This window comes from Prionailurus viverrinus, chromosome D3 (assembly GCF_022837055.1).
Source record: "Prionailurus viverrinus isolate Anna chromosome D3, UM_Priviv_1.0, whole genome shotgun sequence".
NCBI classification, from domain to species: Eukaryota; Metazoa; Chordata; class Mammalia; order Carnivora; family Felidae; genus Prionailurus; species Prionailurus viverrinus.
Genome location: NC_062572.1, coordinates 52,872,418 through 52,887,400, shown reverse-complemented (window position 1 = coordinate 52,887,400; position 14,983 = coordinate 52,872,418). Strand labels below are relative to the sequence as shown.

General features: G+C 34.7%; 1 long non-coding RNA gene across 1 annotated transcript; it reads right to left on the bottom strand.

The window, feature by feature from the left end:
- Positions 1-1,282: 1,282 nt before the first annotated feature.
- Positions 1,283-13,495, bottom strand: LOC125149541 (uncharacterized). The gene is made up of 2 exons (XR_007145962.1): positions 13,410-13,495; positions 1,283-1,378 (listed from the first exon to the last, which is right to left on the bottom strand). It is a non-coding gene; the product is annotated as an uncharacterized LOC125149541 (long non-coding RNA).
- Positions 13,496-14,983: the final 1,488 nt, after the last annotated feature.

Sequence of the window (14,983 nt, the reverse complement as noted above, 5' to 3'; positions counted from 1 at the left end):
TCTTCAGTTTTCTTTACTATTTCTACAATAATAGCTCTTATTCTTCTCTTAGGTTTTCTTATCCTTTTCAGCTTTTTCTAAATCATGACACCTTCATCTTATTTATTTATTTTTAAAATATAATTTATTGTCAAATTGGCCAACATACAGTATGCACAGTGTGCTCTTGGTTTTGGGGATAGATTCCCATGGTCCATGGCTTACATACAACCCCAGTGCTCATCCCAACAAGTGTCTTCCTCAGTATCCATCACCCATTTTCCCTCTCTCCTTTCCCCCCATCAGCCCTCAAGTTTCTCTATTTAAGAATATCTTATCGTTTGCCTCCCTCCCTCTCTGTTTGTAACTATTTTTTCCCCTTCCCTTCCCCCATGGTCTTCTGTTAAGCTTCTCAAGTTCCACATATGAGTGAAAACATATGATATCTGTCTTTCTCTGACCTATTTCATGTAGCATAATGCCTTCCAGTTCCATCCATGTTGCTGAAAATGACATGATTTCATTCTTTCTCATTGCCAAGTAGTATTCCATTGCATATATAAACCACATCTTCTTTATCTGTTCATTAGTTGATGGACATTTTGCCTCTCTCCATGATTTGACTATTGTTGAAAGTGCTGGTATAAGCATTGGGGTACATGTGCCTCTATGAATCAGCATTCCTGTATCCTTTGAATAAATTCCTAGTAGTGCTATTGCTGGGTCGTAGGGTACTTCTATTTTTAATTTTTTGAGGAACCTCCAGACTGTTTTCCAGAGGGTCTGCACCAGTTTGCATTCCCACCAACAGTGTAAGAGGGTTCCTGTTTCTTCACATCCTCACCAGCATCTGTTGTTTCCTGAGTTGTTAATTTTAGCCACTCTGACTGGTGTGAGGTGGTATCTCAGTGTGGTTTTGATTTGTATTTCCCTGATGAGGAGTGACATTGAGCATCTTTTCATGTGTCTGTTGGCCATCTGGATATCTTCTTTGGAAAAGTGTCTATTCATATCTTCTTCCCATTTCTTCACTGGATTATTTGTTTTTCGGGTGTTGAGTTTGGTAAGTTCTTTATAGATTTTGGATACTAACCTCTTATCCAATATGTTATTTGCAAGTATCTCTTCCCATTCCATCGGTTGCCTTTTAGTTTTGTTGATTGTTTCCTTTGCAGTGCAAAAGGTTTTTATCTTGATGAGGTCCCAATAGTTCATTTTTGCTTTTAATTCCCTTGTCTGCAGAGACTTGTTGAGCAAGAAATTGCTGCGGCTGAGATCAAAGAAGTTGTTGCCTGTTTTCTCCTCTAGAGTTTTGATGGTTTCCTGTCTCACATTTAGATCTTTTATCCATTTTGAGTTTATTTGTGTGTATGATGTAAGAAAGTGGTCTAGTTTCATTCTTCTGCATGTTACTATCCAGTTCTTCCAACACTATTTGCTAAAAAGACTATTTTCCATTAGATAATCTTCCCTGCTTTGTCAAAGATTAGTTGGCCATACATTTGTGGGTCCAATTCTGGGTTCTGTATTCTATTCCATTGGTCTATGTGTCTGTTTTTGTGCCAATACCGTACTGTTTTGATCATTACAGCTTTGCACTAGAGGCTGAAGTCTGGGATTGTGATGCCTCCAGCTTTGGTTTTCTTCTTCAATATTACTTTGACTATTGTTTTGATTGGGATTGCATTGAATGTGTAGATTGCTTTGGGAAGTACTGAAATTTTAACAATAATTTTTCTTCCAATCCTTGAGCATGGAATGTTTTTCCATTTCTTTGTGTCTTCGTCAATTTCCTTCATTAGTTTTCTATAGTTTTACATATTTGGTTAGGTTTTTATGCTAGGTATTTTATGCTTCTTTGTGCAATTGTGAATGGGATCAATTTCTTAATTCCTCTTTCTGTTGCTTCATTATTGTTGTATAGAAATGCAGTCAACTTCTGTACATTGATTTTGTACCCTGTGACTTTGCTGAATTCATGTATCAGTTCTAATAGGCTTTTGGTGGACTCTTTGGGTTTTCCATGTAGAGTATCATGTTGTCTGCAAAAGGTGAAAGTTTGACTTTTTTGCCAATTTGGATGCCTTCTGTTTCCTTTTGTTGTCTGATTGCTGAGGCTAGGACTTCCAACATTATGTTAAACAACAGTGGTGAGAGTGGACATTGCTGTCATATTCTTGATCTCAGAGGGAAAGCTCTCAGTTTTTCTCCATTGAGGATTATATTAGCTGTGGGCTTTATATGTGTGGCTTTTATGATGTTTAAGTATGTTCCTTCTTTCCTGACTTTCTTCAGGGTTTTTATTAAGAAAGGATGCTGTATTTTTTCAAATTTTTTTTCTGCATCTATTGACAAGATCATATAGTTCTTATCTTTTCTTTTATTATGTGATGTATCACATTGATTGATTTGCAAATATTGAACCAGCCCTACAGCCCAGGAATGAATCCCACTTAATCATGGTGAATAATTCTTTTTATATGCTTTTGAATTTGATTTGGTAGAATCTTGTTGAGAATTTTTGAATCCATTTTAATCAGGGATATTGGCCTGTAATTCTCCTTTTATAGTGGGGTCTCTGTCTGGTTTGGGAATCAAGGTAATGCTGGCTTCATAGAATGAGTCCGGAAGCTTTCCTTCCATTTATTTTTTGGAACAGCTTGAGAAGGATAGGTATTAACTCTGCTGTAAATGTCTGGTATAATTCCCCTGGGAACCCATCTGGCCCAGGACTCTTATTTGTTGGGAGATTTTTGATAACTGATTCAATTTCTTCACTACTTATGGGTCTGTTCAAATTTTCTATTTCTTCCCATTTGAGTTTTAGTAGTGTGTGGGTGTCTAGGAATTTTTCTATTTCTTCTAGGTTGTCTAGTTTATTGGCATGTAATTTTTCATAGTATTCTCTGTTAATTGTTTTGTATTTCTGAGGTATTGGTTGTGATAAATCCATTTCCATTTGTTATTTTATCATTTGGGTCTTTTCTCCTTTTGAGAAGTCTGGCTAGGGGTTTATGAATTTTGTTTATTTTTTAAAAAAAAATTTTCATTTCATTGATCTGTTCTACTGTTTTTATGGATTCTATATTGTTTATTTATGCTCTGATTTTTATTATTTCTCTTCTTCTGCTGGCCTTGGGGTTTCTTTGCTGTTCTGTTTCTAGTTCCTTTAGGTGTGCTGTTAGATTTTATATTTGGAATTTTTCTTGTTTCTTGAGATAGGCCTAGATTGCAATGTATTTCCCTCTTACGACTTCCTTTGCTGCATCCCAAAAGGTTTGGACTGTCATGTTTTTATTTTCATTTGTTTCCATATATTTTTTAAATTTCTTCTTTAATTGCCTAGTTGACCTATTCATTCCTTAGTAGGATGTTCTTTAACCTCAGTGCATTTGGAGGTTTTCTAAACTTTTTCCTGTAGTTGATTTCAAGTTTCATAGCACTGTGATCTGAAAACATGCATGGTATGATATCAAGTCTTTTATACTTGTTGAGGGCTGTTTTGAGATCCAGTGTGTGATTTATTTTGGTGAATTTCTGTGTGCACTCAAGAAGAAAGTGTATTCTGCTGCTTTTAGGTGAAAAGTTCTGAATAAAGCTATCAAGTCCATCTGGTCCAGTGTATCATTCAGGGCCATTGTTTCTTTATTAATTTTCTTCCTAGATAGTCTGTCCATTGTTGTAAGTGGAGTATTAAAGTCCCCTGTAATTACCACATTTTTATCAATAAGGTTTCTTCTTTTTGTGATTGTTTTATATATGTGTGTGCTTCTGAAGGGTTGCATAAGCATTTACAATTGTTAGCTCTTCTTGATGGATAGACCCTGTAGTTATGATGTAATGCCCTTCTTCATCTCTTGTTACAACCTTTAGTTTGTCTGATCTAGTTTGATATAATTATGGCTTATTCCAGCTTTCTGTTGACTTCCAGTAGCATGATAGATCATTCTCCATCCCCTCACTTACAATCTGAAGATATCTTCAGGTCTAAAATGGGTCTCTTGTAAACAGCAAATAGATGGTTCTTGTTTTTTTATCCATTCTGATACTCTATGTATTTTGATTGGAGCATTTAGTCCATTTACATTCAGTGTTATTATAGAAAGATGTGGATTTAGTGTCATTGTGTTATCTGTAGGTTTCATGCTTATAGTGATGTCTCTGATCCTTTGTGGTCTTTGCAACATTCCACTCACAGAAGCCCCCTTATCCTTTTCAGCTTTTTGAGGAACCAGTTTCTTATCCAGAGTATCTACTTGGTTTTGTCAGCTTTTGGGATAATATTTTTATACTCGGTCATTTTACGTGTTGCATATTTTATTATTTACATTTTTTTAAAAAATGTGCTGTTCCAGATTGATTTGTAGAGCCAGAATGAATTGCAAAGGCATTTATAGAAATGTCTTTTCACAGCTGGCTAACTGAGGCACAGAGAGGCTAAGTGGTCTGTGCAAGGTCACTCAGCTAGTTTGGGTGAATCTGTTCACATTCACTGACTAGGTTAGTGATCCATGTATTTTTCATAAGATCATTGCTTCAGATAATGACACAAAATACAAAATGGTGTCAACTATGTGATAGATTGATTGTGCCTTAAAGGAAAGATCAATCTTAAAAAAAAGAACTTTCACGTTCTTTCTTATTTGTAGTCCCGAACTTCCAGCACCTCTGCTGAAATGTGTCAACATACTCATTTGGGGGAGAAGGATCACTAAGTTTTCTGGCATAAAGCACAGAGAATTTCTTTGGTACTTCTTAGCTTTCATTTTACCCTTGTCATCTACACTTAATAAATTCCCCCCCAATGACTAGACACATGAAGAAAAAAATTCTACAATCAAATCATCATCACTTCATTTTGATTTTTCAAAACAAGTTAAGAGCTAGCTATATATTCACAGCCCTTATATTTTGTTTTTGCCATACAATAGAAACTACTTAGATTCAGAAGGATTTCTGTAAATTGAGTGTACCTAAATTGAGAAAGTAAGTACATATTTCTGCTTCTATTTTTATAACAGTTTCTATTTTCAGAAACCTTATTTCTATGTTCATGCATATGCACTGCATTTATTTTCTGTATTCTGATACTCTTTTTTTAATGGTATAATACCCTTATTAAGACTAAAATATATTAGGAAATGTGCCTGCTTCAGCTTTATTTTCTCATCGCCAAATAAAGTGCCTTCAACATAACCCATACATAAAAAAGACATTTTGAGTTAAATTGCTGACAGCTTAATCTCATATGAGCAGACTTCAACATTTATATATGCAATTCTTGTCTCATACCTCAACCCTATTTTTTAATTCAAATTACCGGATAAATGGTGTCTATTGAATATAATATTGTATCACCAGTTTCACCATGTCTATAATTTCCCACAATATTCACTTTTCATTTAAAATATTCTCCTTAAAGCAATCACTTGTGTTATCCCAGAGACTATGGTTTAAACTGTGGCAGTATATTCTCTGTATTTTGTCCACTGTAAACTGCACTAGTTTTTTATTCATTCTTTTAATAATTCATCAGTTTGCTCATTTTTAAACTGAGTATTTGCCTGCTTTATGCCATAATGAGCATGATATGGGTACTTTAAAGAAGTTGAAATAAGGCAGGGTTGACCAGAACTCAGATCAGGAGGAGGAAACCTGGTGTGAATGAAGTTTGAATACTAGGTCATGGCCCAGCCCCCCAGGGAATTATAGACTATATTAAGGATATTATAGGACACACTAATGATTTGCTCCTTATTCTAAAAACAACACAAAGCCCTTACAGTATTTTAGGCAAGGGTGTGAGTATGTTTGGCTCAATTGTATAAAGATCGCCCATATTCCCTCTTGAGAATGCATTGGTCAGAGAGTTTATTACACAACATATGCATAGAGAAAATCTGGGAGATAATTGCTTGTCATCAAATGATGACAATGGAAAAAGGTGATAGTAGTATTGAATCCATGTAGTAATGATTAATTGCAGAGAAGATTAGAATAAAAAGATGTTCCAAAAAGTATTTCATTATTTATTTGCTTTTAGGTATTTGTATTTTTTTTTCACGTTTCCCCTTTTATTACCTTAACACTGCAGCAACTCCACAGATAAATAAATCTGTGACAACCTCTCTGATTAGTTTCTAGGATAAATTCCTATAAGTGAAATTACTGGTAAAAGAATATTGTATTTTAAATATGTGTTGGGATATACTGGCTATTTGTTTTTCAGAAAAGGTGTGGTAATATGCATTGCCTTCAATTCAATAAGAAAATATGTCACAGTATTGAATGTCCATTTTGTCAAGCTTTAAAGGTTAAAAATCATTATTTTAATACACATCATGAAATATTACAAAAACTTGTCTACTTAAGTTATATAATTTTATGACATTAGCCAAATATGCTTTATTTGTGATAATTTTTCCTAGAGTCACAGTTATCTTTTGATGTTATGCACATTGTTTTTAGTATACATTTTATCAATTCCTAACTCAAATCTCTTTTTTCAGTGAAGTCTAGCGATCTTTACTACTCTGTGCTGTGATATATCTGACCCTCTTACCATTTTCTCTAAGGTACTTATCATCAAATATATGATATAATTTACATAATTATGTAAATATTTGTAATATATATGTATATTTTTTTCACTGAGGGATTTTTTTTTTTAATTTGTACTGAGCTTGCTATAAAGTATTGCTGAGCTAGAGCCAATTTTCCAGGGCTGGACAGGGGCAAGGAATGCAGGGACCCAGACAGAGAAAAGCCAGGAGCTTAGGTGTGGTGCAGTGCCTCTCAGTCATCCATATAAACAATTAGTAAGTTGGGCAATAAAATAGGATGAGCCAGGGTCAGAAGGGCAGATCAAGGTCCAAAGGGTGAGAGCCTGCAGGCTCTGGGGGAGGAAGGGGAATAGAGTTGAGTGTAGACCCTGAGCCTCCTTCCCCAGGCCTCCAGATCAATTTAGGGCATATGGAGAAGAGAGGGGTTTCAGCCAGAAGGCATCAGTAAAAGAGAAGATAATATTTTATCGTTTCTCTCATCTGTACCATAATGTAGGTTCTATAAGTGCAATGGTCATTTTCTGGTTTATTTATTGATGCCTCCCAAGCATTCAGAACAGCATATAACTGTTGATCAATAAATATTTGTTGGATGAATTTGTTAAATTCTGTTAAATTTTTTTTTGTTCTTTTTCTATGGCTTCTTTTACTGTGTGTACCAATAGAATATTTCTCTCCTTGATGAATCTGAAAGGTATTCAACTATATTTTCATTATTGTGGGCATATATTATCGTTTTAATTCCATTAGAATAATGGAATCTTCTTGCTAATTTTTGCAAGTTTTGCTTTATTTATTCATCTAGATAGCCTTTAGAAATGCTTTTTCCATAGTACTACAAAAATCACTAGAGATTTTGATTTCAGTTCATGGTATATTTCTTTTTCTTTTTCATGGTATATTTCTGAATTTATTTTAGTTGTAAAGCTTTTAACATCAGAGTTTTGCAGAGGATAGTAACACAGAACATTTGAGTTAGAACATAATCACATATTCAGATTTTCACAATTTCACAATTTTACAAGAAGGTAAATGGAAATATAAATACTTAAAGCATTAGAAATACAGTGATTAAAACTTAAAAACTAAGGGTGCCTGAGTGGCTCAGTCGGTTAAGTGACCCACTCTTGATTTTGGCTCCTGTCATGATCTCATGGTTTGTGAGTTCAAGCCACAGGCTGTGTGCTGACAGCACAGAGCCTGCTTGGAATTCTCTCTCTCTGCCCCTTTCCAGCGTGTGCTCACTCTTGCTTTCTATCTCTCAAAATAAATAAATAAACTTAAAAAAACTTAAAAACTAAAATTTGAAAATGTCTGGACACAATGAGAATTTGTCACAAGTAGAATTCTAAAAAGAAATGACCAGAGAAATACTGTAGTCCACGGAAGCACTTGGACTAGGCTTAGATCAATGGAAGTCAAGAACTGTTTTGACTATGGTGGAGACTTTTCCCAGAACCAAAACAGAGATATCCTTTAGCCTCTTCTAACAAAAAGTTTTTACCAATATCCTAATAAGAATAAAATGCCGGAACCATACTGTTATTTTACATATGTTTTGTTAATAAATACTGTCACTTTAGATATAGAAATGAAGCTATATAAATATGGGGTAAGAGTCGTTAAACACATAATTATCAACTGGACATGTTTTCACTACCCATTTTTTCCTTCAGATTTTTCAGTGACTTCTCATTGTTCTTAAAATAAAATAGAAGACTATTAGCATGGATTTCTGAGGTCAGTATTACCTGGCTTCTGCTCATCTCTTGAACCTTCTTTGATACCATGGTCCTCTTTGATCACCACTCTCCGGACATACTGCTCTTTTATTGTCCTTTGCATATCCCAAGCCCTTTCAAATCCTGGAGCTGTATATCTGTTCTTCCTTCCCACTGCATATATCTCAGTGTTTCCCACCCATCAATTCAATCTCAATAATCATCTCTTCCCTGGCTTCCCTGGATATCATATCAAAAGTAGTCTATAACCCCAACTCTCCAGTTCCTAACTTGCCATAATTTCTCCCTTGGTATTTCCTTCATCTCACTGAACATAATCTGAAATTCTATATCCACTTATGTGAAGAGACTTCAAGAAGTCTTAGTATATCTTTTGGACAAACCAAATGATCTGATTGTGGGAATACAGAGGACAGAAGAGATAAAGTAAGGCAAGAGCAGCCAGTGCTGAATGTAGCCCACAGTGGCTGCTCAACCAAAGAAAAAACAAGACATGATGGAAACACCATACGCTTAAAACAGCAGAAATATTTTTCCTTTCAAGATGAAATGCCTAGGTTTCCAAGGAATACTGAGCCCACCTTTACCCCTTCACCCCATGCATTCTTTGCTAATGTATATGCATAGGCTGCCAAGTAGTTAGGGTCATGATAAGTGTTTGAAGACTTTTTAACTTATTTTTCTGCTTTCATTTCCACATACAATAGTTCACTGTCCAATAAATACAAGAGAGCTACCCAGGTCGAGGCTGCACCCAGCCCTATCTTGCTTAAGGGGGGGTTTTCTTGGTACAGTCCCTCCTGGCCAAATCACTTGGACTCTGAGTGATCCTTTCCTCTCACATCGCACCCAGCAAGGCGACATCTGGTAGCTTAAAAGTAATGATGATTTAACCAAAATTTCAGTATTAGAACTTTCAGAGGTGCTTTTATCTTTTTCTTCCAGCTGTAACATATGATAGTTAATGTGACTCATCTGTCAATTCCACCCTTCCTTGTTTCTGAGTGCCTTTCTGTTTCTCTTTTTGATGGTATATAGTTTATCTCTTATTCAAATTCACCAAGATAGGGAATCAGAATTGTGGAGCAAAGCTCTCACAAACCCTTTTTTTGATTGCTTACTAGAGTCTATGGTTGGGTGCCTTTAGGTCCAATTTTCTTTCTTTTGATGCAAATAACCATGGTCAAATGAGAGAGCAATGTATAAAACCTTTCCAGGCCTGCCTCTCAGCTAAGAGCTATGAAAGAGAGGTAAAAGCTACTTTTAGGAGAGAAAGGTATTTAGACAGCCAAATAGAACCAAAGAAAGCCATTCCCATCATAGGAGACAAGATGAGTTACATTCCGCTCTTAAAGATGACCAATAAATGTATAATCCTATTTAAATAAGCTACCCTTGCAATATGCTTAAGAAAGACTGACTTTACTAAAGTGAAGGAATAAGGAGATGAACTAGAGAATTTTCTGTCATTGGGAACTTAGGTGGCTCGGTCAGTTGAGCATTCTACTCTTGATCATGATTTGTAGGATCGAGCCTGAGTCAGTCTCCATGATGAGCATGGTGCCTGCTTGGGATTCTTTATCTCTCTCCATCTGACCCTCTCTCCCATTTGTGCTCTCTCTAAAATAAAATTTAAAAAATGAAATTAAAATTTTAACAAAGATAATTTTCTATCATTATAATCATTGGATTTTTCAGATGACTGTTACATAAGACTTGTGGCAAATCCCACATTACCTAGCTGGATGTATATTTCCTAGATTTTATCAAAAATGATTTTTTTTTACAAAAGAAGAAAAAAAACAATAGATTATTCCTATTGAGGTTCTTCTTTCACAGGGAGAAGGATCCTTGTGAATTAAGTTACATTTTTCTCCATTGCAGGTGTTAAATACTGCAAAGCATCTTTATAAACCACGAGGGAGGTGGTGAGCTTTTTGAACGAATACTCTTTTCTTTTGTCGATGAGTAAGAGTGATTTACCCAAGTGGCAATTCAATTGTTACAGTAGAAGGTATGGAATGGATACACAGATTCACAAATCTCTGTTGGTTTTGAATATACAAGTGAAGTACTATCAAATCACCACTAGAAAAAAAAAATAACCTCAGACTGTTCTAGTATAGATATGCAGGTATCAACTGTTCCACTGGATATTCAAGAGGGGGAGAAATGTAAATGCTTTTCTTTATTCAAGATATTTATGAAAGAAAAATAAATTGAGTGCATGTTTATGACCTCAGAGATTGCTGTGGATTTCCATTTTATGTTACAAAATATTCATAAAAAGGTGAAAGTGAAAGTGAAAATGACTGTGGAAAGTGATAATAAAGGTGAGATAGATGGTGAAAAGCCTTTGGATATAGACTTAGATTCAAATCTCAGTCCTGCCACTTTGCATATGTGAATCACAGGTTTGGTAACTTTCCCCTTCAAGTCTTTATTAACTTGTATCTAAAGGAAGATTATAAATTCTCTCTTGTGAAATTTTAAGTTTGGGAAATGGTGAATATACAACACCAAGAATAGTGTCTGTCACTCAGTATGTGAAAGCTGTTAGACATTAGGATCTATATGATTCAATAGATTTATTCACTCAACTTGGCTTGTTTTCTGTATTCCAATAGCTATGCACTCAGCTAATGTCCAGGCATTTCCAGCACTATTGATCATATTTGTCCTTAATGTATATAGCTACTTTTTTGATTCATTTGTTTTAAATTATCCCCCTTGTAACTCTGCAGTTTTAGCAAGAAGCAGTCTTTGACTCTCTAGACTTTGTTGGGATTTTGACAACTAATTTATTTATATACACATACCAACACACATCTACATAAAGACCTCAGTACAGTTAATACTTGTAAATGATTACATTTATAGGTTCAAATCCATTTATCATGATGTTCTCCAAATGGTTAAATAGTTTATAGTCATTGGTTTAGAAAAGAATATTGAACCAAGACTGGGTTCCCAATACAGCACAAAAATACACATCTTAACTTTGATCAAATGTCTTATGTTTGTTCACATTAGAATCCAAGGTGTTATTTTAATGTGGCTGTATAAGAAGAGATTAATTATTTGGAGTCAATATGTACACAACAGTTTTTTGTTTTTCAACTGTAGACTCCATTTACAAGTATTTATTTTGGAAGACCACTGTATTTGTTCAATAAGAACTATTGACTTTATTTTAAAATCATTTTTTATTCTGAAATCGGTACATATAGGTAAGAAATATTAAAAAAAATACAGCTCAGTGATTTTCCAAAAAGTGAATATCCATCTTACCATAGCCCAAAACAATAATAGAACATTTCCACTCCTTCAGTGCCACCCTAATTCAACACGTTAGTCAGTATTTATTCCTTCCCACAAAGATAACCACTATTCTCACTTGCATTTATTTATAAATTTATCCCCTATATATGTATTCTTGAAATAATAGTTTTACTTTTTATTTATTAAAATGTTTATGTATTAATTTATTGAGAGAGAGAGAGAGAAAGCATGACTGGTGGAGGGGCAGAGAAAGAGGGAGAGAGAGAATTGCAAGCAGGCTTTGCGCTGCCACTGCAGAGCTGGATAGGACACGGAGCTCAATCCCATGAACTGTGAGATCATGACCTAAGCCAAAACAAGAGTTAGAGGCTCAACCACCTCAGCCACCCAGGTGCACCTAGTTTTACTTTTAAAAAATAAATATAAAAAATAAATAAATAAGTAAATAAATAAATAAGTAAATAAATAAAGGAAACATAATATATATTCTTTTTTTCTGACTTCTTTCAATCACCATTTTTAAATGAATTTTACCATCTTTGTATGTATTAATAAGTTGTCCAATTGTTGATCTGTTTTTTTCTATCTTTTTTTCTTAAGTCAGTTTATTTTTTATTTATTTTTTATTTTTTTTTCTGAAATTTATTGACAAATTGGTTTCCATACAACACCCAGTGCTCATCCCAAAAGGTGCCCTCCTCAATACCCATCACCCACCCTCTCCTCCCTCCCACCCCCCATCAACCCTCAGTTTGTTCTCAGTTTTTAACAGTCTCTTATGCTTTGTCTCTCTCCCATTCTAGCCTCTTTTTTTTTTTTCCTTCCCCTCCCCCATGGGTTCCTGTTAAGTTTCTCAGGATCCACATAAGAGTGAAACCATATGGTATCTGTCTTTCTCTGTATGGCTTATTTCACTTAGCATCACACTCTCCAGTTCCATCCACGTTGCTACAAAAGGCCATATTTCATTTTTTCTCATTGCCACGTAATATTCCATTGTGTATATAAACCACAATTTCTTTATCCATTCATCAGTTGATGGACATTTAGGCTCTTTCCATAATTTGGCTATTGTTGAGAGTGCTGCTATGAACATTGGGGTACAAGTGGCCCTATGCATCAGTGCTCCTGTATCCCTTGGATAAATTCCTAGCAGTGCTATTGCTGGGTCATAGGGTAGGTCTATTTTTAATTTTCTGAGGAACCTCCACACTGCTTTCCAGAGCGGCTGCACCAATTTGCATTCCCACCAACAGTGCAAGAGGGTTCCCGTTTCTCCACATCCTCTCCAGCATCTATAGTCTCCTGATTTGTTCATTTTGGCCACTCTGACTGGCGTGAGGTGATACCTGAGTGTGGTTTTGATTTATATTTCCCTGATAAGGAGCGACGCTGAACATCTTTTCATGTGCCTGTTGGCCATCCGGATGTCTTCTTTAGAGAAGTGTCTATTCATGTTTTCTGCCCATTTCTTCACTGGGTTATTTGTTTTTCGGATGTGGAGTTTGGTGAGCTCTTTATAGATTTTGGATACTAGCCCTTTGTCTGATATGTCATTTGAAATATCTTTTCCCATTCCGTTGGTTGCCTTTTAGTTTTGTTGGTTGTTTCCTTTGCTGTGCAGAAGCTTCTTATCTTCATAAGGTCCCAGTAATTCACTTTTGCTTTTAATTCCCTTGCCTTTGGGGATGTGTCGAGTAAGAGATTGCTACGGCTGAGGTCAGAGAGGTCTTTTCCTGCTTTCTCCTCTAAGGTTTTGATGGTTTCCTGTCTCACATTTAGGTCCTTTATCCATTTTGAGTTTATTTTTGTGAATGGTGTGAGACAGTGGTCTAGTTTCAACCTTCTGCATGTTGCTGTCCAGTTCTCCCAGCACCATTTGTTAAAGGGGCTGTCTTTTTTCCATTGGATGTTCTTTCCTGCTTTGTCAAAGATGAGTTGGCCATACGTTTGTGGGTCTAGTTCTGGGGTTTCTATTCTATTCCATTGGTCTATGTGTCTGTTTTGGTGCCAATACCATGCTGTCTTGATGATTACAGCTTTGTATTAGAGGCTAAAGTCTGGGATTGTGATGCCTCCTGCTTTGGTCTTCTTCTTCAAAATTCCTTTGGCTATTCGGGGCCTTTTGTGGTTCCATATGAATTTTAGGATTGCTTGTTCTAGTTTCGAGAAGAATGCTGGTGCAATTTTGATTGGGATTGCATTGAATGTGTAGATAGCTTTGGGTAGTATTGACATTTTGACAATATTTATTTTTCCAATCCATGAGCAGGGAATGTCTTTCCATTTCTTTAAATCTTCTTCAATTTCCTTCATAAGCTTTCTATAGTTTTCAGCATACAGATCCTTTACATCTTTGGTTAGATTTATTCCTAGGTATTTTATGCTTCTTGGTGCAATTGTGAATGGGATCAGTTTCTTTATTTGTCTTTCTGTTGCTTCATTGTTAGTGTATAAGAATGCAACTGATTCTTAAGTCAGTTTAGATAAAGGATTGGAAATTTTCAAAGAATCAACTTCTGATTTAATTGATTTTATTTATTGCTTTCTGTTTTCATTCCATTGATTTCCAATCTAAACATTATTTTGTCCTTTCTTCTGTTTGTTTTAGACTTAATTTGCTGTTTATTTCTTTAGATTCCTAAAATGAAAGCTTAGATTATTGATCTCTGATCTTCTTCTCTAATGTATGCATTAAAAACTATAAAATTACATTTAAGAACAACTTTTTGGTGACACACATTTTAGTATTTTTAAAAAATTATAATTTAACTTCAAAATATTTTATAATCCCTATTAATTTTTTATCTCAGCCGGGATTTATTTAAAGTTGTTTTGTTTAATATGAAAATATTTATAGTTTTCTGGATTCTTACTATTATTGTTTTCTAATTTAATACCATGTGATCAGACCATGTGCTTCATAAGAATTTCATTATTGATATTTAGTGCTACTAGTTTTATGGTCTAGCGTCTTGTCTGTTTTGAGGAAGGTTCCATTTGTACTTGAAAATAATTTGTTCTATAGTTATTAGATAAAATGTTCTAAATAGCATAATTATCAATAGAAAGTTGTTTGATAGATTAAAATATTCAACATTTTCCCTGATGCTTTTATTCACTTATCAGTTGTTGGAAGAGAAATAATGAAATCTCCTATTTTCATTGTGGTTTTGCCTATTATCCTAAGTTCTGTCAATTTTTAATTCATGGGCATAAATATATGCTTACACATATAGAAATATTATTTTTTAATATTTACAATTATAAAATATTTCCTTTTATCTCTTCAAAATTCTTTGAGTTGAAATCTTTTACTGATATTAATGTGCCGTATTTACAAATTTTTTACAAATTTATTTTCACACTGTTATTTAAGGTTTATTTCTTATAAATAACATAAATAGGGGTTTGATT